Source organism: Bos grunniens, chromosome 9, assembly GCF_055505025.1.
Source record: "Bos grunniens cultivar Pamir isolate PY7600 chromosome 9, Bosgru_T2T1.0, whole genome shotgun sequence".
NCBI lineage: Eukaryota > Metazoa > Chordata > Mammalia > Artiodactyla > Bovidae > Bos > Bos grunniens.
In genome coordinates this window covers 82,414,017-82,436,475 of record NC_141173.1, presented here as the reverse complement: position 1 = coordinate 82,436,475, position 22,459 = coordinate 82,414,017, and the positions used below count along the sequence as shown (strand labels likewise).

At 43.0% G+C, this 22,459-nt stretch overlaps 1 protein-coding gene and 2 long non-coding RNA genes across 9 annotated transcripts in view; 1 reads left to right on the top strand and 2 right to left on the bottom strand.

Annotated features, from left to right (window-relative positions):
• Positions 1-6,636: 6,636 nt before the first annotated feature.
• Positions 6,637-7,990, bottom strand: LOC147366256 (uncharacterized). Its single transcript, XR_015133286.1, has 2 exons — positions 7,861-7,990; positions 6,637-7,285 (listed from the first exon to the last, which is right to left on the bottom strand). It is a non-coding gene; the product is annotated as an uncharacterized LOC147366256 (long non-coding RNA).
• A 212-nt stretch (positions 7,991-8,202) lies between these two features.
• PLAGL1 (PLAG1 like zinc finger 1) overlaps positions 8,203-22,459 on the top strand; it is a 97,343-nt gene continuing 83,086 nt past the window's right edge. For 2 of the 7 annotated variants that reach the window (XM_086318156.1, XM_086318173.1), the window contains exon 1: positions 14,648-15,147. The gene's annotated coding sequence lies outside the window, so the exon portion shown is untranslated. Of the gene's footprint in view, positions 8,351-8,863; positions 9,002-9,117; positions 9,254-10,454; positions 10,598-13,898; positions 14,094-14,647; positions 15,148-22,459 lie in introns of those variants that run through there. The other 5 variants (XM_086318157.1, XM_086318161.1, XM_086318160.1 and 2 more) reach the window with 5 other exon arrangements.
• Positions 11,607-13,346, bottom strand: LOC147366255 (uncharacterized). The gene is made up of 3 exons (XR_015133285.1): positions 13,097-13,346; positions 12,803-12,987; positions 11,607-12,033 (listed from the first exon to the last, which is right to left on the bottom strand). It is a non-coding gene; the product is annotated as an uncharacterized LOC147366255 (long non-coding RNA).

Below are 22,459 nucleotides of genomic sequence, written 5' to 3'. Positions count from 1 at the left end.
GGAAAAGGTCTGAAGCTAGAACACTGAGGAACCACCCCCACATTTAGGAAAGGGGAAGAGGAAAGGATGGAGATAAAGAGTGTTTCCGGTGTGTTTGAAAGATCAAGCAATACAGAATCACAGAGGCTAAATGAGAAATTGTTTACTGCCAGAGCTGACATTATTTCCTCAATTCAGAGATAATAGCTTTGAATGGACAGATAATTTCATGTAGGATTTTCTTTAGCTTCTTGATAATTGCTTTGCCTCTGCTTAGAGATGTTAGATGGGTCTCCCTGGTGGCTCAGACGGTAAAGAATCCACCTGCAATGCAGGAGACCTGGGTTCGATCCCTGGGTTGGGAAGATTCCCTGGAGGAGGGCATGGCAACCCACTCCAATATTCTTGCCTGGAGAAAGAATCCCCATGGACTGAGGAGCCTGGCGGGCTACAGTCCATGGGGTCACAAAGAGTTGGACACGACTGAGAGACTAAGCACAGCACAGAGATGTTAGATATTTCCTTGGGGCTCTTTCCAAGACTTTCTCTGTCTCCCCAGCAAGTTTATAGGTAGAAAATATTGAAAGAGTATATAAAATGTAGGTATTTGAAGTTCACATAATTTTGGATTATTGAGGTATGACATGGAATGTCAGGAATCTGGCTTGTTTTGAAGTGTGCAAACTGATGGGTTACCAAAGGAACCTTTAATAAGGGTAGTATCAGGTAGATGCCCCCTGGAGAAGGAAATGGCAACCCACTCCAGTACTCTTGCCTGGAAAATCCCATGGACGGAGGATCCTGGTAGGTTACAGTCCTTAGGGCCGCAAAGAGTCGGACATGACTGAGTGATTTCACTCACTCACTCACTCAGGTAGATGTCATGTAACCAATTTTTAAAAATACATTAATTTTCCTTTAAAAAAAGAAAAGTCCCTGGGAGGAGAGTGAGAAGGAGGGGCAGGTCAACCTGGCAAACGGTTCAGAGACGTCAAGGATGAAGAAGACTGAGCTCAGTGTGCCAGCAATTAGGACGTGACTGTTGATTGCTAGGTGGCTCAGTGGTAAAGAAGCTGCCTGCCAATGCAGGAGACACAAGAGATGCAGGTTCAATCCCTGGGTTGGGAAGATCCCCTAGAGAAGGAATATTACAGTATTCTTGCATGAGAGATCCCATGGACAGAAGAGCCTGGCAGTCTACAGTCCGTGGGGTCACAAAGGAGTTGGACACAACTTAGAGACTAAACAACAACAACAACATTTATTTCTAAGGAAGGAGGTAAAGTAGAATGGCTGGGAAGCCCAAATTCCAAAGCAGGTGGATTCTAAGACGTTTGGCAGAGAGCAAAGGCCAGAATTTGAGGCAATGATAATAGACATTCAGTGACAAAGTTTGATGGTAAAGGAACACTATCTATATGTAAATAGTTTAAGGAAATAGCAGAGATGTTGAACAATTTTATATTAATATTAATAATTTTTATTTAAAGAATAATAAAGACTTGGCTTGAAGGCAGAGACCCTAGAGCCCACAAAGTGGAGGACTTTGAAAACACAAGTTAAAGGTGACAAATGGTAGAGAGTCTGATCCTGGAGGAGGCTTCCCTGGTGGCTCAAACAGTAAAGAATCTGCCTACAAAGCAGAAGACCTGAGCTCGATCCCTGGGTTGGGAAGATCTCCTGGAGAAGGGAATAGCTTACCCACTCCAGTATTCCTGCCTGGAGGATTCCATGGACAGAGGAGCCTGGCAGGCTACAGGGCTACAGTCTACGGAGTTGCAGAGTCAGACACGACTGAGCGACTACTATTACTACTAATCCTGGAGAAATTGGAGGTTTAAGGCCAAAGGATTAGCTTTTACGGGGAGTAGCAGTTTCTCAGAGAGAAGAAAGAAAGATAAATAATGGAAAGATGAAAAATTATTTGTGGAAACTCCTGGGGGTAGGAAGTACTCTACTTGAAGTAGAAAGTAGCCCCATTGGTTGAGTGTGAGAAGAGGCATCAGTTAAGGTCTTGGATGGAAAAGGTTTAGAATTGTAGAGATGGAGCATGCAATGGAGAGAGGATGAAAACGATACTAAAAATTTATAAATGCTTTTAGATTATATGAATTCACTGTGGATCCTATTAACATATTCCTCTGGTACTTCAGCAACATGCAAAACATTTGGGAAAGAACCGTAAAAGAGTAGGGGAGGTAGATTCCTGACCCAGAAGGGAATGAAGATTTTCACTGCTGCTGCTGCTAAGTCGCTTCAGTCGTGTCCGACTCTGTGCGACCCCACAGATGGCAGCCCACCAGGCTCCCCCGTCCCTGGGATTCTCCAGGCAAGAACACTGGAGTGGGTTGCCATTTCCTTCTCCAACACATGAAAGTGAAAAGTGAAAGTGAAGTTTCTCAGTCGTGTCCAACTCATAGCGACCCCATGGACTGCAGCCTACCAGGCTCCTCCGTCCATGGGATTTTCCAGGCAAGAGTACTGGAGTGGGGTGCCATCGCCTTCTCCGGAAGATTTTCACAGTGGTAAGGAAATATATGCATTAAAAAAATAATTACTGACCTATACCGGGTAGGCGGATAAAGGAAGTTAGAATGGAGGTAATGGACTGAGAAAATAGGAAGGGGGTCCAGGGATTAAAGGTCATTGAGTTTTTTTTAAATAGGAAGCAAGAGAGAACAGAGCAGAATGGAAGGCTGTGGTGCGAGAAGAGAATTCCATAAACTTGGAGTAATGTATTCACTAAGGCAGTCCTTTACATCAGTAACTAATGAGCTCCTGGAAATGTGTCCAAAAGGCAAATGTATAAGGAAAGAAAACCCATAAATGTTATAAATGGTTCTCATTACTACAACAAAGAAATGATTGCAGAATTCCTCATTACGGTTTCTGTAAGCTCTGGCTCCTTCAGGCTTGAGCAGACTGGGGAGCAAGTGAGAGTTATAACCTCCCTGTTCCCACCCTGGAACCAAGAAGAAAGATGGACAGTGGCTGGCCATCAGGCTACTCCTGTTGCAGGCACCTAGAGAGATTAAACTTGGTGGTTCAGTGGGTAAAGAACCCACCTACCAGTGCAGGAGACATAAGAGATGTGGCTTCAATCCCTGAGTCGGGAAGAGGAGGGCATGGCAACCCACTCCAGTATTCTTGCCTGGAGAATCCCATGGACAAAGGAGCCTGTCAGGCTACAGTCCATGGGGTGGCAAAGAGTAGGACATGACAGAAGTGACTTAGCATGCACTCCAGGGTCATGCCAGGCTATCTAGCTGGAACAGGGAAGGGGACAAGGCTTGAAGCTGTCATTAAGGGTTAGAAGCTGTCTGCTGAAACAACCATGAACTCCCCACCACCCACTGGGTGGAGCATGTTCTAGCCTCTGGGACATGACCTCCCCCCCGTCAGCCCCCTTGCCCAGCCTCCTTCCAGATGCCATCTGAGGGGCAGCAGAGGTTGAAGAACACTGTCATTAGGTATGGGGCACTGAGCATTGGGGTCACAAGCCCCCAGCACTACTCAGGCTCTCCCAGGAGTCTGACCTGTTGGTGAGCAGTTAATACCACCCATCACTTAGCAGCTCATGTCATCTCTCAGCAGATGATGACCCAGATGGAACTGGGTGTATGAAAGGTAGCTGGGGTATGTGGGGAGCATAGGGCAATTAATGTAGAGTGTACAACTGTGCAGTATATTCACAACTAAGATACTGCATTCACAAGCCGAGGTCTGCTGGACATGCCAGTGAAACCTGGATATCAGGGTTGTCCTAACTAGATACATAACTAAGGAGAGCAGTATTCTCAATCTGAGGTTGGGGAACAAATTTTGCTTTGTTTTATTGTTATATATGTCTGATAGATCAAACTTGTTATTTATGTTTTTCAAACTTCCTGTATCCTTAATATTTTTGTCTGCTTAACCCAAAAGTAATGTAGAGAGATTCTGTTGAAATCTCCTGCTACAGTAGTGTTGGTTCTTAAACTGGTCCCTGTACACTGAGGGCAAGGAGAGAGCTAGTAAGAGGCAGACCACTCCAGATTGGCAGGTGGCAGGTTTAATAAGCAAGCAAACTTCATATGAGGCTTGTCTTGGGCAGCTGAAAGATAAATAGAACTCTGCACCTACTAATCTTAAAAAAGTTTATATAGAGGCCTTAACTGGGTTAAGTTTCATACACCATTCAGGTGGTCTCAGTAACACCTTTCTCTCTCAAGACTCTATCCTTGAACACAGTTTGCACTGTGGGAAAGGTGGGTAGAGTGAATAATCCAAGGACAGGGGAGGGGTCAGGGACCTCTGACTGCCCAGGTTCAGCTCTCAAGTCTACCAGTGGTCATGTCCTCTCCATGATCTCATCCAACAAGTAGTGGATTTGTCAACTTTTTCTTGAATTTCCATTATTTTTTGCCTTTTATATTTTGATTTAATTTTAATAGGGAGCTTCCCTGGTGGCTCAGAGATAAAGAATCAGTCTGCCAGTGCAGGAGACACAAGACAGATGGGTTCTATCCTTGGGTCAGGAAGATCCCCTGAAGAAGGAAATGGCAACCAGCTCCAGTATTCCTGCTGGGACACAGGAGCCTGGCAGGCTACAGTCTGTGAGGTCGCAAGAGTTGGACATGACTTTGAGACTAAACAACAACAGCAAAATTTTAATAGAGGTGCTCCATATTTTGCTTCAATAAAAAAGTTATGATATTTTGGGGTGTAAGTGTTAGTTGTTCAGTCGTGTCTGACTGTTTGCAACCCCATGGACTCCTCTGTCCATGAGATTTTCCAGACAAGAATACAGAAGTGGGTTGCCATTCCCTTCTCCGTGGGATCTTCCCAACCCACGGATGGAACCCAGGTCTCCTTCATTTCAGATTCTTTACTGTCTGAGCCATCAGAGAAACCAATATTTCAGGGTATACTGTCTTATAACCTTACTCTTAAAATCTGTTCAGTTCAGTATCTCAGTCGTGTCCGACTCTTTGTGACCCCATGAACTGCAGCATGCTGGGCCTCCCTGTCCATCACCAACTCCCAGAGTTTACCCAAACTCATGTCCATTGAGTCAGTAATGCCATCCAACCATCTCATCCTCTGTCCCCCCCTTCTCCTCCTGCCTTCAATCTTTCCCAGCATCCGGGTCTTTTCAATGGAGTCAGCTCTTTGCATCAGGTGGCCAAAATATTGGAGTTTCAGCCTCAACATCAGACCTTCCAATGAACACCCAGGACTGATCTCCTTTAGGATGGACTGGTTGGATCTCCTTGCAGTCCAAGGGACTCTCAAGAGTCTTCAACACCACAGTTCAAAAGCATCCATTCTTCAGCACTCAGCTTTCTTTATAGTCCAACTCTCACATCTATACATGACTACTGGAAAAACCATAGCCTTGACTAGACTGACTTTTGTTGACAAAGTAATGTCTCTGCTTTTTAATATGCTGTCCATATTATCCAAGGAATAAGCATCTTTTAATTTCATGCCTGCAATCACCATCTGCAGTAATTTTGGAGCCCAAAAAATTAAAATCAGCAACTGTTTCCACTGTTTCCCCATCTATTTGCCATGAAGTGATGGGATCAAAAATCTGTGAGTAGAGACAAATATCCTTTTTAATCCTTGTATGTATTTATTGGTAAAAACATTTACTTTTTTGGTCTTGTTAGATAATTATACAGTAAGTGATTTTCTCTTCAAATATTAAAAATACAGAAGGATAATTAAAAAAATTATATTTCAGTTACTGAACATCAAAATTGATCTTGTGCTCAATGAAAAAAATGCAGAGTTGAAGTTTTCATTTTGTCTCAATATGGTTAACTTTGATGTTTATTCATCCATGAGTTGGATGTGTACATTGTGATAAAACTAAAAATACCAAATATTTATTGAATGAAAGTTGAATGAGTAAAGTCAATTCTGTATTCTTGTTTTTTATAAGAGATGACTCAGATTGCAGTTTGGCCAACATATTTATTCATTTAACAGATGTTCTTTGTGTTTTTGTTTTTGACCTTTTGACCCCCTTCACCTGTTTCTTTAAACTTTGCTTTAAACTTCAAGCTCCAGAAACTCACATCTTCTGCAGGTCATTTGGAGTTCCTTTCCCCCTCCCTTTCTGCTCTCTAGCCTGCCGTATCTACATCAGGTGGTCTAGCGTGAGCGCTTAATAGCATGGGCTACAGAGCACGGACCCTGAGTCAGCGAGCCTGGGTAAACATTAAAACGTTAGCTTCATTAGAGCTACCGTTTCATCCTGAGAATTTCTGAAAAAATTACCTATTCCTTGAAAGTTGCCTGTAGGCCCCCTCTCTCACTTCCTTTATTGAATTCGTTTCTGAAAGTCTTTGAAAGTTCACTTCCTGCATGATTGCTTCCCTGCCTGAGGGAGAGGTAGTGAACTTGACTTTCTTATCTAAAAGCGTACCTCCGTCCCCTACCCCCTCCAAAGTCACTGCAGGACTAACCAGTTGGTGGGGGTGGCACCAACAAGTTGCTTAGAGGCAGGTTTTATTTTCTGCCTCAACAAAATATTGCCTTTTGTTATATTAATGCAATAAAAACAAAGCTATGGCTTCAATCTCACCATTTAGAGGATTTAATGTCTTTGATCATTACATTTTTGAACATTGAATTTTTTTTTCTTTCGTATTTTTTAGGTATAAAATCTTTTCCTGAGAAACAGGCAAGGAAAAGGATGTCCCTCTTCGTTCTTCCCCGTCACCGCGCCCACCTCTTGCTGCTGCTGTTTAGTCGCTAAATCGTGTTTCATTCTTCATGACCCCATGGAGTGCAGTCTGCCAGCCTCCTCTGTTCATGGGATTCCCCAGGCAAGAATACTGGAGTGGGTTGCCATTTTTTTCTCCACACCTCTTGCTTATGTTCCTTTTTCCTTTGTGCTTTCCTTTTTGCTTTTGCTTCCTCTTAACATTTGATTTGCACATTTTACTGGTCAATAGTGACTGAAGAGTGAAGACAGTGAGGAAAAAAAATAGAGGGAGAAGGAAAACCTCTTTGCTATAGTGTCATTTTTACAAGAATCACACCTATTGACTTAATAGACACCACCAAGTACCACATCATTAATTCTTTGCTGAATTCATTCATTCATTCAACAAATATATGGTTATATGTGTGGCACTATACTAGGCCCTTTTCTCATTCTACAAAAACAAGCTGTGAATCTAGGCATTATGTTTGGTTCTTCTGCTATAGAAACTTAATTTAAGAAAATAACTACTAGAATTTGATATCTTCTTTCTTCCCACTTTGCAAGACATGTGACTTCATGTATTTTTGTTAGTGTCTTCTCTTCTCCCTGAAGTGTAGGAAAAAGAGCCAAGGTTTAGGATCCAAGCAAAACTGGGTTCAAATCCCCATTATCTGTGTGAAAGTACACAAACTTACACAGTTTTGAGATTTCGTCTGTTAATGGAGGGTAACTACAATTAGAGCAAAGAGATGTGGCGATTTCAATAAGATTCAAAAGTATGTAATTTTTTAATAAGTGCCTTATACAAGGAGACTTCCTTGCATTATACTATTATCTTACTTTATAAGCCCTTTGCAGATAGTTTATAAATTCATTAATCTGAATTGCAGTAGTATTAATAATCGATAGAAAAAGTAAACACATAATGCTAGCAGAGCAAGCAAATGTGTCACCTGATCACCTTTAAGTAAAGCCATTTATTGATTTTCCAACAGGGTACTTCACAGGCAGGCCGGGTAGTTTCAAGGGCAATCCATTTGCTGTTGTACTTAGCTGGGGAAATTTTGCAATGAAAATTCAGAAATACAGGTATTTCTGAGGCACTTTGCTCTCTCATGGAGGGAATTTCTTCTTTTCCTGCCCAAACGACAACTTATAGTGATATATTTACTTATTACTACCTGAGGGGTGGAAAAACCGGGAAGTTGCAAGATGGCAGAACTGGCTTGTGTGTGACCATGGGCCACGAGCAAGTTACATGGCTTTTCTGCGCTTGAAACTTTTGAGCTGTAAAATTGGCCTAACGTTTGTGCATGAATTAAGCACATGTGTACTTAAAACATCTGTCACATAATTGACAATCAGTGTCATTTCCTCCCCTCTCAGATCCACCTGACCGATTACAGAGAAATTGTCCCGACAAACAACACCTGTTGAGTGTTCCAGGCCCCCATTCCAGGCCTTTCTCACCGTTTGCCTCATTTAATTCTTGCAACAAACTGAGCGTTTGACACGTTGAGTTAATGAGGCTTCAGCAGTAGGCCCTCACTTCCTCGAGTCCCTCGCAAGGTCCTGAGAGAACACTCCTTCTCTCCCTGTTTTAAGTTTCAGGCCCCACAAAGTCTGAATTCGCCCTGGACGGGGACCGTTTTCCTAATTTTGCAAAGAAGGGTAAACTAAATTGCCTAATAAGTGTTCATGCGCCCTCAATCGTGTGCGAATCTTTGTCGCCCCATGAACTGCAGCCCTGCAGGCTTCTCTATCCAAGGGATTTCCCAGGCAGGAATCCTGAAGTGGATTGTAATTTCCAACTCCAGGGGAATCTTCTCGACCTAGGGATCCAACCCACGTCTCCTGCATTGGCAGGCGGGTTCTTCACCACTGAGCCAAAGGGCATTCAGTTTTACAAAGAGGGGTAAAGTAAGTTGTCTAAGACAACACACTTTTAAGTAGTGGAGCAAGATCGAACAGGAGTGGCCTGACCCAAGAGCTCGAGCTCTTAGCCACTGGAGGTGGTAACAATGGTGTCACTGGGAGAGAAGCAGAGTGGTCAAGGCCCCGGGCGGAAAACCAGCGCCCGCATCCCCCGATGCGGCTACGCGGGGCAGGCCGGGGTCGGAGGGGATCACCCCGCTGAGCCTCCCCTCCCCTTCTTCCCCTTCCTCTTTTCCGCGCCGCCGAGCCGGAGCCGCGCCGCTCGCCCTGCGGCCGCCGGGCCCGACCCGGCCCGCTTCCCCCAAGCTGCCGGCGCCAGGCCGTGGGGTCCGGCTTGAGAACTTTGCAGGGAAGAGAAACTTGGCAGCCAGTCGGGAGGACAAGAAAGTGAGGCGCGGGGCGGGGAAGCGGCGTTCAGGTGGGCGCGCGGTGAGGCAGGTGCCCGGAGCGGGGTGCAGGCCGCCCGGAGGAGGCGGCTCCCACGTGCCGCGGGCGGCCGCCCTGGTGCAGCTCCGGGCGGTCTTCCTCTTCGCCTCTAGCCCGCGGCTCCTCGCTCGTGCGCGGGGCCGGGCGGGCGACGTTGACTGGGGAGCCGATGGCGCTGCCCACTCCCGCCAGGCCCGCCGTCCCCCCGCGGGGGTACGTTTTGGCGGGATCCAAGTTCAGGGTGCGCGGGGGCTGGGGGGCGGTGGGTGCGGCAGGTCTGCATTACCGCAGGGGAATCATTTCTGAACCACCCCAAACGTGAGAACCTCAAGTTCAAGCGTAGCCCTTCCCCCGAGAGACCGAGCTGTTGGCAAGAAAATGACCTAGTGAAGGCGAGGGAAGTCCCCACAGACTTCGGGAGAAAAGGGACCGGCGGCCGTGGCACCCCCCGGGACCCTCGGCGACGCACGGAGCGGAATGATGGGGGTTGGGTGTCCTTGTTGGGTGGCGGGCGGGACACGCTGCCCGTGGCGACAGTGGCCATAGGGTTTGCAGGTGCGCAACTGAATTGTTGGTATCAGCGACTGGCGCCGGACGTGTGTGTGTGTGTGTTGGGGGCGATGAGGAGGGCGGGGTACGAAAGGAAAACGACCGCCTGTGCTCCTTTCGTTTACCAAGTGTGAGGAGGTCCACAGGAGCCCCTTGTACTACTGAGAAAATCGAGTCAAGTGATAACTGTTGCAGCTACTTCACTGGGATTGCGCGTCTGTTTGGCCACTTCGATGGAAAGAAGTAACGCTGAAGTGTTCGGGGAGTACATATTGACCCAAGATTTAAACGTTGTCTGCTGCGGGGCTGCCTAACCGCAGGTGGTTCTCCTAAGCACCTGGAGAGTTTTTCAAAATTTATCCCTGTTTGGCCCACCGCAGAGGTCTTGAATCGCAAGTGATGAGGCTGAAGTCCTGACCTGAGCATTTTTGTAAAAGTTTCCCCGGGGGATTTTGCTGGGGGTGCCTGCTTAGGAATCAGGAGGTAGAAGAACTGGACTCTACCATGTGGCGGGTTGAAGAAATTTTAGGCACAGTGTTTCTTCGTTTGTATAGTGGCCTCTAATAATTTATTCTAAAGATAAGTTAGTATAAGATGTGTGGGAGTGTGTTGAAAAGGGAGAAATCAGAATAATACAAAATTCTGGTGCAGTGGGAACGAAAGTTGCATGCCCTTTTCCACAAGTGATGTGCAGACTGAGAGGGGAGTGGAAGAATCACAAATGGCTATACCTGGAGAGGAAACAGGGGTTTTGTTTTTAGGTAATCAGACAGTGTAACAGAGTTGGTGTAAATTGTAATTCAAAATCAGTACCACCTGGATGAAAGCAAGCAAGCTCCAGCCTGCTCCATCTGTGAAGGGTGGTTTGAAAAACACACCACGTATCTTGCCTCTTCTCCAAACCCAAAGACGTTAGATTATTTAGGCAAATCAAGAGTCAGTAATCACCAATGTGTCCTATCTTGTGATAACCCCTACTGGCCAAGGCTGCATGTTTTTCTACTGCATGTGAGTTTCTGTTCCATTATTCAACAAATTTGTGTTGAGAACCTTCATGCTCAAAATACAAAGGGGAGTAAAATGCTGTTTTTTGCCCTAGCCGTCTGTTTAGTGGAGGTGACTGATGTAAAAACAGGCCACAATATAACCTGGTTATGATAATATAGGTATAGAATGAGCAAAGTGTTCTGTGGCCCATAGGAAAGAGAAGCTCCATCAGCCTTGGCTAAGAGGCAACACTGAAATTGGTAAACAGCCCCCTTCTGCCAAAGCTTGAGAATTTAGGATTCTGTGTTCTTATTTTTCAATCTGATGAAATTCTCGTGTAATCATATGCTGACAGTCTAAAGCAGAAATGACTTTTGGTTTCATGATGACTCTTAAAAATTTACTAGGCTTTCTGTTATTTTACCTTTGTAAAAGTCTCAACTATGTCTAAAGTTAATTCAAGAAAGAGGTGGTTAAACGAAAAGAAAAAATGTAAATGTGTCCTACATTCTTACTGAATATTTAGTTCCACTTACGTATTCAGATAAGGTCTTTTAATTACATGCACTTTTAAAGGGTATGCTTTTTTTTTGAGTGATTCTCATTGTGTTAATTAGGAAAGCTTAAAAATGATCTAATAGAGGGGCACAAAAGCAAAACTACGAGGAAAAGGAAAAGCTAGGAGGAGGAGGAGAAAGGAGTTTGACAAAATTGGAAGAAGGAGACAGGAGTAAGCACTTACTGGGTAAAGAGTCCAAAAGAAATGGGTGAATCAAACATGGCTGCCAGTTTCTTTGGGGATCTGCTGTCTTAGACATTTTGTTTATAGACCCTTAGTTTTCAATGTTATTTCAAAAACAGAGGGAGGCAGTCTAATGTGGTAGTTAAAGCACAGGCTAAAGAGCCCCAAGTTTGAATAATGTATTAGGTAGTGACCTTGGGCAAGGGCCTTAACTGTCTGTGTCTGCTCATTTGTAGAATGAAGATGTTAATATGAGCTCCAAGAGGCTTGTGAGGATTAACAGCTATGATGCTGTTAATCTGGACACCTGGCTGTGATAAAGCCTTGATCAGGAGTGGCCTCTGCTCTTGTTTCTCTCACCTAACGGAAGCCTAGTGAAAGCACTGAGAAACTGGGCAGATAGCTTCGTTCACCTTTCCAGTTGAAGACGCTGAAATTGAGAGGGGCTGACTTGCTAAAAGCATATAAGCTAATGGGTAGATGAGCTGAAGTGAGAAGCTGTGTCATTTGCAATTTAGTCCTGTGCCTTCATTCCTGCTCCACGCTGGTGCTGATTTCGATGATGGCTAAGGTTGATGCTCCTGGAGTTTAAAGGGGTAGAGGCTGGAATCATTTCAGCTGTCCATGCACACTGTCACCCAGTGACTTTCCTGTGATTGTTGATTTCTATTGTTGATTCTGTTTCTCTTCAGGGTTTATCAGTGGGAGCCCACTCCTGCATGGTGGTAAGGGGAAACAGTGGAAAGGCCATAAGGAAGTCACACGTGGAAGACCTTTCAAAGGGGGAACCCCTCTCTCCAACTTGCAGTAGTATGCTGTAATATTACTAGAAAAAAGTCAGCTTTATTGTTCAGTGACTTAACTGCTTTCATCTGCAACTGGGGGTTCTCATGCAGAATATTTTCTATAATATCCCCTTTCACATACATGTCTGGTCCCTGGAGACATGGGGAGAAGGGATGGTAGCTCTGTACAGAAAGCTCATATATGTGGGTCAGATTTTAATTAGAATGTTAATTGGTATTTTGCAGTGGTAAGGAATCTGCCTGCCAATACAGAAGATACAGGAGACAGCAGGTTCAATCTCTGGGTCGGGAAGATCCCCTGGAGGAGGAAATGGCAACCCACTCTAGTATTCTTGCCTGGAAAATTCCATGGACAGAGGCACCTGGAGGGCTACAGTCCATGGGGTTGCAAAGAGTTGGACACGACTGAGCGACTGAGCGCACACACAGTGGAAAAAGTATGACCAAGAATATATTACACCAGAATCCAGAAAAGTACAAAGGAAGAATGTTTTTGAGAATAGCCCCTCATTGTTGGTTCAGTTTTTCTTATAAAGAAGCAGACTTAATCTTCATAGATGACCTTTCCACTTTTAGGTACAGATGGCCCCCAATTTCATATCTTTCAATTCAGCATTGTTAACCTTCTCAATTGAGCAATTTAAAATATATGTGCCCAGAATAATGTTGGATGCTTACACGTGATCCTGGAAGGTAGAAAGTCAACATTTAGCCTGGGGTGCAATTAATATAAATGCGGAGTAGGTGTGGTGCGGTGTCTTGAAGAGATCAGAAAGCTCTCAGGGTTTGAGAATTCTTCCTGGGGAGGGAGAGGAGACATGTCCTTGCTGTAGGGTGTGAATGGCCTTTCAAATCCCCTTCACCTGGGAAATACAGGAACAGTGGGTGGCATTGAGGATAGAGAGATAAAAGAGTAAAGGTACAAATACTTGACCCCCCAGAACCACCCTAGGTATCCCAAAAGGCACTTACTTGCTGGGCAGCCTTCAGGACAGAAGAACATTAGTGGCAAAGTGAAGCTTCCTCTGCCAGGCCTCTGGAAATTCACAAAGCATGAGAGATGATTTCTTGAGTGGCTATGATAGACAGGAACTGTTTGTTGAAAAGTGTAGTCGCTCAGTCTTGTATGACTCTTTGTGACCCCATGGACTGTAGCCTGCCAGGCTCTTCATTCCATGGAATTCTCCAGGCAAGAATATTGAAGTGGGTTGCCATTTCCTTCTCCAAGGGATCTTCCCGACCCAGGGATTGAGGCCGAGTCTTGTGCATTGCGAGTAGATTCTGTACTGTCTGAGCCACCAGGGCAGACCCATTTGTTGAATACATTTGCTAAATGTATCAAAAATGCCTGGAAAAGTTAGGGCTTCCCTGGTGGCTCAGACAGTAAAGTGTCTGCCTGCAATGTGGGAGACCCGGGTTCTATCCCTGGGTCAGGTAGATCCCCTGGAGAAGGAAATGGCAACCGACTCTGGTACTCTTGCCTGGAAAGTTCCATGGACTGAGGAGACTGGTAGGCTATAGTCCATGGGGTCACAAAGAGTTGGACACGACTGAGCTTTCTTTCTCAGAATTAAGGTTCGGGATATTGGAGGGAAAGAGCAATTGGCCAAGATGGCAATAGTCAGGCTCTATCGCCCCATAGCCTCTTGCTCTTGCCCCACGTTTTGTAAATACATGGTTATGTAACAGCTGAGATCATTTATAGCACTGCGTATGTGCAATGCTCTGTATAAGCACCACCTGAAAAGCTCTAGTAGGTGAGTAGTCCAGTTGAGTAGAGTTCAGTAGCCTTGAGTTGGGCTGCGTTATGACTATATTTGCTGGGTCAACCACTAGAGAACACATGGTGAACAGTGAGATGGAGCAAGACAGATGTGACTGCATGCATGCTAAATCGCTTCAGTCATGTCTGACTCCTGACCCCATGGACTGTAGCCCACCAGGTCCCTATGTCCATTGGATTCTCCAGGCAAGTATACTGGAGTGGATGGCCATGCCCTCCTCCAGGGGATCTTCCTGACCCAGGGATTGAACCCGTTTCTCTTTTGTGTCCTGATTTGGCAGATTGGTTCTTTACCACTAATGCCACCTGGGAAGCCCAGGGATGTGAATAGTTTTATCAAAATATTAATATACACAATTCTTCTCTATTATCAGGAATGGGGTTAAAAATCAGGAAGTCACAGGGTCTCTGGAAAAGGGAATGGGGAGGGAAAGTATCAGAAAAGAACTTTGATTGGGACCTTTATCTTTAGACACAAAGGCCCTTGAGTCTTGTCTGGAGGTTGGACATACCTTAGCAGGACCTGTGGGTTTGAGTTGCACCAAGTTAACTCATGAGAATCTTAACACATCCCATTTTCAGATTATTAAGTTACATCTGAAAGATGAAAATGCCTAGCAGGTCCAATTACTTTTTTTCTGCCAGGTTTAGGCATTTTCATCATGGCAGGGGAAACCAATTAAAGGCTGGAGGGCTGCTCGTTGAGAAAAGAGAACAAAAGAGTTGACTGATTCAGTGCCAGTGTCACAGAGCCATTGAAGCCTGTGATATGCCCTTCACTTGTCCATGAACGGGGACTTCCTTGCTGGCAGGCTGGTCAGCCAGCTTCCCCCTTGCACATGGTGGAGACGCCTCACTTGATGAAATGCTCTTCAAGTTTCCTAGACTCTCAGATATCACCACCAGCCTTTGCTTGTATGTATTAACCACTTGTCAGATGTTTATGATTTTGATTTATCTAGTTATGATCATCTCTCCCAAATTGGAGATCATTTCTCTTCAGGGAAAGACTAGTACTTTTGATACTATTTTGGCAACTACCCAGTTTTAGCTTCAGTAGAGGTGTGTGAATTTGGAGTCACTCTTCTCTGAGATAATCAAGTATTGGCTTGGCCTCAGCTTGGATCAACATCTGGCTGAAGGTACAACTGCAATAATAATAGGTTCCTTCAGGCATCAATTTGTGAGTCCACGAACCTGAGGACTTTGAGCTGAATGAAGAGAGAAGATGCCTGTGGAGGTAAGAGGAATGGAGGGGAAATGTGGGGAGGGAAAGGGATGTGACGGTATTTGGCAAACACCTGCTCCCCGCCTCCCCCAAAAAAACCCTTTATCCCAGGAACACTATTACCTAGCCTGGGCTTTTGGGGAGAGGGGCTAAAAGCATGAGCTGATGAAGCTAATTTTTGTGGGTGTTTTTTGGGAGGAGGACCAAAGGGCAAATAGTATCCTCTGCAGCTTGAAGGTTTGGAATTTTGGGGGTTTGTTGAGAGGTGGCACCTGGGTCAGGAAAGGGTACAGTTCTATGGGTAGCGTACCTGAGGATCTGGTGCTGGAGTGTGCCCTCCTGCTGCCATGGATGAGATAGACCTTGGCCAGGGACACAGGTGGGCTGCATCTGTGATAAGGGAAAAATTGTTTTTAATATGCGTATTATCCCATACAGAACAAGGTATTAGGTTGGTGAAAAAGTAATTGCAGTTTGAGACTGTGAATTTTAAATCATTATAAATAGGCTCAGATACATCTTTATGAATCAAAATAGGAACCATTACAATCAACATATTTTTGCCAATGAGAAATAAGTTTCTTTATTCCTGCATTTTAATCCTGAAGCGTAAAAATCCATGCTTCAGGATTCAACCAACTCTTGGAAAGCATTTTCTGCCTCCTGCTGGTCGTGGAAGCATTTTCCCTGCAAAAAGTTGTCAAGATGCTTGAAGGAAGTGGTAGCTGGTTGGTGAGAGGTTGGGTGAATATGGCAGATGAGGCAAAACTTCGTAGCCCAATGTGTTCAGCTTTTGAAGTGTTGGTGGTGTGTCTTGTGGTCAGGCGTTGCCATGGAGAAGAATTGGGCTCTTTCTGTTGATCAGAGATGGTTCCAAGTGTTGCAGTTTTCAGTGCATCTCATCAATTTGTTGAGCATGCTTCTCATATTACGGTTTTGGCAGGATTCAGAAAGCTGTAGATCATTCGGGCAGCAGACCACCAGACAGTGACCATGACTTTTTTTTGGTGCAAGTTTGACTTTGCAAAGTGCTTTGGAGCTTCTTCTTGGTCCAACTACTGAGCTGGTCAACACTGGTTGTCGTGTAATATCCACTTGTCGTCACATGTCACAATCCGATGGAGAAATGGTTCCTTGTTGTTGTGTAAAATAAGAGAAGATGACACTTTAAAATGATTTTTTTGATTTGTGGTCAGCTCATGAGGCACCCATTTATCGAACTTTTTCACCTTTCAAATTTGTTTCAAATGCTGAACGACCACAGAATGGTCAATGTTGAGTTCTTTGGCAACTTCTTGTGTAGTTATTGGTCGTTGTCGGCTTCAGATGGCTGGGCACTATGCTGCCCATCTTCAAGGTTCTTGTCTCCTTTGCAAAACTTCTTGAACCACCACTGCACTGTACGTTCGTTAGCTGTTCCTGGGCCAAAAGTGTTGATGTTGTGAGTTGTCTCTACTGCTTTATGACCCATTTTGAACTTGAATAAGAAAATCGCTTGAGTTTGCTTTTTGTAGAACATTTCCCTAGTCTAAAATAAATATAAAATAAATAATAAGTAATAAGTCATTAGCAAAAGAACATAAAGTGAGAAATGTGCATTAAAATGATGAATAGCAATCATGTTTATTTAAGAATGTATTCCAATATCAAAACAGCAAAGTTCAGCAATGCAAAACCTTAATTACTTTTGTACCAATGTAATATTTATAAATCCAAAGAACTGACTCATTGGAAAAGACCCTGATGCTGGGAAAGATTGAAGGCAGGAGGAGAAGGGGACGACGGAGGATGAGATGGTTGGATGGCATCACCGACTCAACGGACATGAGTTTGGGTAAACTCCGGGAGTTGGTGATGGACAGGGAGGCCTGGCATGCTGTGATTCATGGGGTCGCAAAGAGTCGGATACGACTGAACAACTGAACTGAACTGAATATTTATAAATAGTTCATTAATGTTTGGGGAAAAGAGCACGAAGTTTTCAGCCACCAGGTAAATAGAACATTTTCCATACTTATCAATTTACAGTGTTTTACACACGTCATTTACCCTGTATAGGTGTTGACATTGTTTAATGAAGGTGAATGTGTTAAAAGATGGTGGTGGTTCTCAAACTGGTTCTCTGAATTCTAGATTGTTCAAGAGAGCTCAAAGGTGGGTGTGGATCAGAAGAGATGAGGGAAAAATAAAACAAATAGCCTTTTACCATGTTGCTTCTTTGACTTCAAATTCTGTTGAATTTTTATTTGTTTTCTTTGTTGAGCTTTTGATATATTGTTATGAAAAAGAGTTATCTGTTTTCTAACATAAGAGTGCCAGTATTATGTGAATTTTCAAAGGTTAAATTATAGCCTTTGAAATTTTAGGGCTGCCCCATATTTGGAATGTGAATATGGTAATTTGAGTCAAGACTTTGGCTGGGTAATTGTGAGGATCAGATTCTCTCTCCTAGGCCTGATTATCCTTAATAATAGAACTGTATGTTTAGCTTTCCTAGAGCCACTTACAATTTCTCTGATGATTGTGGCCCCCAATATGGAGATGTGTACATCCATATTTCTGATTTTTGAGCCTCCTCAAGACTTTGCTAAGGGTGAATGTGAAAGGCAAGGCTCTGGACAGAGTGGAGACAGACAAGCAGGGGTAGGCGGAGCACTAATGGGAGAGACTGTAGAATCCAGCTTGGAATGGAGAAGAAAGAATTGTAGGCTTGGGGGCAGCTGGGGGTCCTAAGATAGAGGAACCCAGGATGCTAAGAATCCAAAGGCAATTGTGTTTAAACCATCAAAAAAACAAAACAAAAAAAAAAACCCACCCTCATCTACATAAGACAATTCCTCCTCACGTTAGTGAATGCCGAGGCAGCACAGGTTTTCTATAGCAAGAGACGGTGGGTTGCGGTTCTGATCTGCCTGTGTTCTTGGCTTTGTGACCTTTGAGTCTGCTTCCTTATATGTAAAATGAAAGTGTTAAACTAAGCTCTTACCAAGCTTCCTTCTCTGCTGAACAACCTGTGCTTTAGGGCAAGTGTGTTTTCATGAATATCTATTGATGTGACTCTCAGTGCACGTTTCTCAAATTTCGCGTTTCTCATTTAAACACAAATTAGATATTTCTTTTTCAGTCTATGTGGTACCACCATCTGCTCAGGATGTTTTTCAATTGAAAGTTCCATCTTTTTGAGGTTTGACAAAATTTGGGTGGAATCTTTCATTATAAAAGATGAAACATGTATTTGGGACATCTTTCATGTTGAAAAAGCACTGGGTTTAATGCATTTTCCCCATGTTTCATTTGGACTCTAATCTGTGTTAGATATAAAATGGCACTAAATCAAAATTAACTGATAACTAAATCAAAATGACTGATGCATTATCAGTCCTCTATTATTTAAATACTATATTTCATTTACAAGTTAAGTTTGCCAGAAATATTTTGTAAAGAAAGTAGCTCTAGTATATCTCATAAAGAAGCTTGAAGAACATACACCGAACTTAATTGTGGCTACCTCTAGGGACTGAACTAAGGGTCAGTAAATTTGTAATTTCTACGTTAGGTACTTTTGTATTGTTTAATGAACACATTAATTGTCATAATTTCATGCATATTATTTGTTATGGAATGAGCCTTTATAAAGTATCTTTATTGGATTTATAGATATAATCACCATTTGACATAATGGTGTCACATTTGACACAATTTAAGACTTAAAGCAAAACTAATCATTTTGTTAGACTATGTAGAGAAATTAATACCCCTTCTTCGATGGATTTAGAAGTTGATGGTGTTCTTTTGATGTGTAGTTGGACAGGGTTCATGTGGTAGATAATGTAAGCAAATACTTTTCTCTAGCCCTTTCAAGGCCTGAGCCTAGAGATGAAAAATAAGTTTCATCATCCTTGATTGTGGCTAGAGAGATGTGTTGAAAGAGGTCATACCTAAGTTCCAATAATTAGCCTGACATAGGTACTAGAGGATGAAGAAAATGGCTAATGACTTGCCATTTATTTGCTGTCCCTGAAATCTGGACTTTTAGATGATAAGTTATCAAGGTAAATTTTTTTTGTCCAGATCTCTTAAACTGTACTATATGGTGTGTGTGCTCATTTGTATCCTACTGTTTGTGACCCCATGGACTGTAGCCCACCAGGCTCCCCTGTCCATGGAATTTTCCAGACAAGAACACTAGAGTGGGTTGCCATTTTTACTCCAATAATACATGTGTATGTTAGTCCGTCAGTTGTGTCTGACTCTTTTGTGACCCCATGGACTGTAACCTGCTGGGCTCCTCTGTGCGTGGAGTTCTCCAGGCAAGAACACTGGAGTGGATTGCCATTCCTTTCGCCAGGGTATCTTTCCAACCCAGGGATCAAACCTGGATCTCCCGCATTGCAGGCATATTCCTTACCATCTGAGCCACCAGGGAAGATTGTGCTTAAGCAGATAATATTTTATTTTTTTATATAGTTAGTGGACAGTTTCATGATAAGTCATGTTAAGATCGCAAGGACTGGAATCTTTTGTATTCCTCATAGAAGCTGGCACGATATTATACTTGAAAGAACTGAGGAATTAATGACTAATGAAATAACGGACTAATTTTTTTATTTGGGCAATGTGAGGTTATAGATAATAAGGATAATTCAATCAGATTGAGCATCAATTAAAATAATTTCATCCTCCTTTATAGAAATATTTACCAGGATTGATGTTAAGCTGAAAAATTGACTACTATGACTTGGAATTTCTATCTGTGACCCTCTTTAATCCTTTTAATTTTTGACACCGAGAAAGTTAAATGACTTACATGCATTACAGTGGGTAGCTCAATTTTTACATTTGTAGTTTAAAAGGGTACCAGTGTTGCACTTATACTGCATGTAGAGAGAGGGTACACATACCATTTATATTCATAAGGAATAGCAGGTGGAGAAGAAAAAAATACAGAACATGTCATTCCAACCCTCCGCTGACCCCACCTTTTTTTCTTGGAAAAAGAGGGACGTGCTTAATTAATCAGAGTAATGAGAAGCTGCCAGCATACTGTTTCTCCAATTATTTCAGACTGAATTTAAAAACAAAATCACGTATTTGGATGACATCCTGCTTACAACCAGATGAACAAGATATTTATTCATGCATTCATTCATTTAATAATATCTACTGTGCACCTACCACCTGCCAAGCACTGTTCTAGACTCTAGGAGTAGAGTTATGGGCATGAGACTGGGCCCCTACCCCATGTTATTTAATACAGATGAGAAAATTAAATCTCTCCAAAGTGTCTTGCCTGATGTGGTAGATTTGGGACTTGATTCTAAGTTTTCTGTTCTAACCTTTGCACCACACTATCTCATGTAATTTTGGGGGACCCTGATTGTCAATCAGCAGGGCAGTTCTGTCTGCCTTTTCTTTGTTCTCCCCTTGTTTGGGGTCCATTGTTTTCGATCCTATGTGGAATGGTGTGGATTCTGAGAGATACTCTATCCATGAGAGTGTCCTAAGGCCTTGGGCAAATCGTATTCAGTTTCTGAACAGAACCTAGGATCATGCTGTTAAAAATAACATGAGTGAAATAAAGAAATTGAAGCAGTATTTTTCCAAATCTGAGTGTTTTAATTTGGTAGAATGAAATCAACATTTAGAAAACTTTTTTTTTTAATCCTCGAGTACATCACAACTAGTAAGCTAAATATGTAAAACTTTTCTTCCGTGATTATATGTTTCTATTAGGTTGCAACATGAAATTTTTTCCTTGCTGTTGCTGCTGCTACTGCTGCTAAGTCGCTTCAGTCGTGTCCGACTCTGTGCGACCCCATAGACGGCAGCCTACCAGGCTCCCCCGTCCCTGGGATTCTCCAGGCAAGAACACTGGAGTGGGTTGCCATTTCCCTCTCCAGTGCATGAAAGTGAAAAGTGAAAGTGAAGTTGCTCAGTCGTGTCTGACTCTCCGCAACCCCATGGACTGCAGCCTACCAAGCTCCTCTGCCCATGGGATTTTCCAGGCAAGAGTACTGGAGTGGGGTGCCATTGCCTTCTCCGTTGGTTGTGGTCAAAAACGTTTGAAACAATGGTTTAAAGGGCATTCATAGCAATAAAGTAGAATTTGTGTGGTGAATGTACTAGTGGAAATTATCTGGCACCTGAGTATATGCCTGAACAGATTTTTTTTCTTTAAACACACACGTTGCAGTTACTGGTTACCCTGTGTCCTGTACTTTTATTGCAGTTCCCAGTATTGAGTGGTTTCATTATTTTTTGAAACATATTTGCTTTGTAATTTAATTGCATGGCACATAGAGAAATTTGAGGAAATAAATACTTGAGGCAATGTCCTATACATTATCTGATTATGATAAAGTCTATGGCTGATTAGACTTTAATAGAGTTGTTAAATATTACATAGTAATTTGAGAACTGATTTAATATTTTATTTTTTTCATTTAGTTTCTAAATGTTGGTGGATTTTATCTGAAGATATTTTAAGAAGAAAAAAGTAACACAGTTCCCTAAACTGAGGTTTCTCATAGGCAATAGTGGGCTGCCGTCTATGGGGTCACACAGAGTCGGACACAACTGAAGCAACTTAGCAGCAGCAGTGGTAAAGAATCAGCCTGACAATGCAGGAGACGCAAGAGATGTGGGTTCGATCCCGGAATCAGGAAGAGCCCCTGGAGAAAGAAATGGCAACCCACTCCAGTATTCTTTCCTGGGAAATTCCATACACAGAGGAGCCTGGCAGGCTACAGTTCATGGGGTTGCAAAGAGTTGGACACGTCTGAGTGTGTGCACATACACCTACATATATGAACACACACACACATCAGATCACAGTTACTTGTTCTTCAAGAAAGTGTTTGTGGTAGGCCTCGGACAAAAAATAGCCTCAGCCACTTGAAATCACTTGAAGACTACAATTTATTTTTTTATACACTTATATAGATTATTGGAAAATTTACTAACTTGAAATTTGCAATAATTTGGGTACGGATTGGACTTTATCTTTGGAAAGATAAAAGCTGGTTGCTAAAAAAAGTTGCAAATTTTTAGGGTTTTAATTATGTGTATAAATACATCTTTGGAGGCACATAAGGGAAAAAATCTTATCTTTCTGTATTGTCATTTATTTTGGAGATATGTGTAGAATTTCCATTATTGAGATGACCAAGGCAGAGATGTATTGAAATAGTATTTGCTTATTCTTTGCAAGGCATGAACTTATTCCCTAGAGTAAGTTTATAATCTAATTATGGAGACAGAAGCACAGAAGAAAGGCTGTGCTTAAAAGAGTGTAGCGATTTTTTTCTCTCCTCAGGCAGAGGAC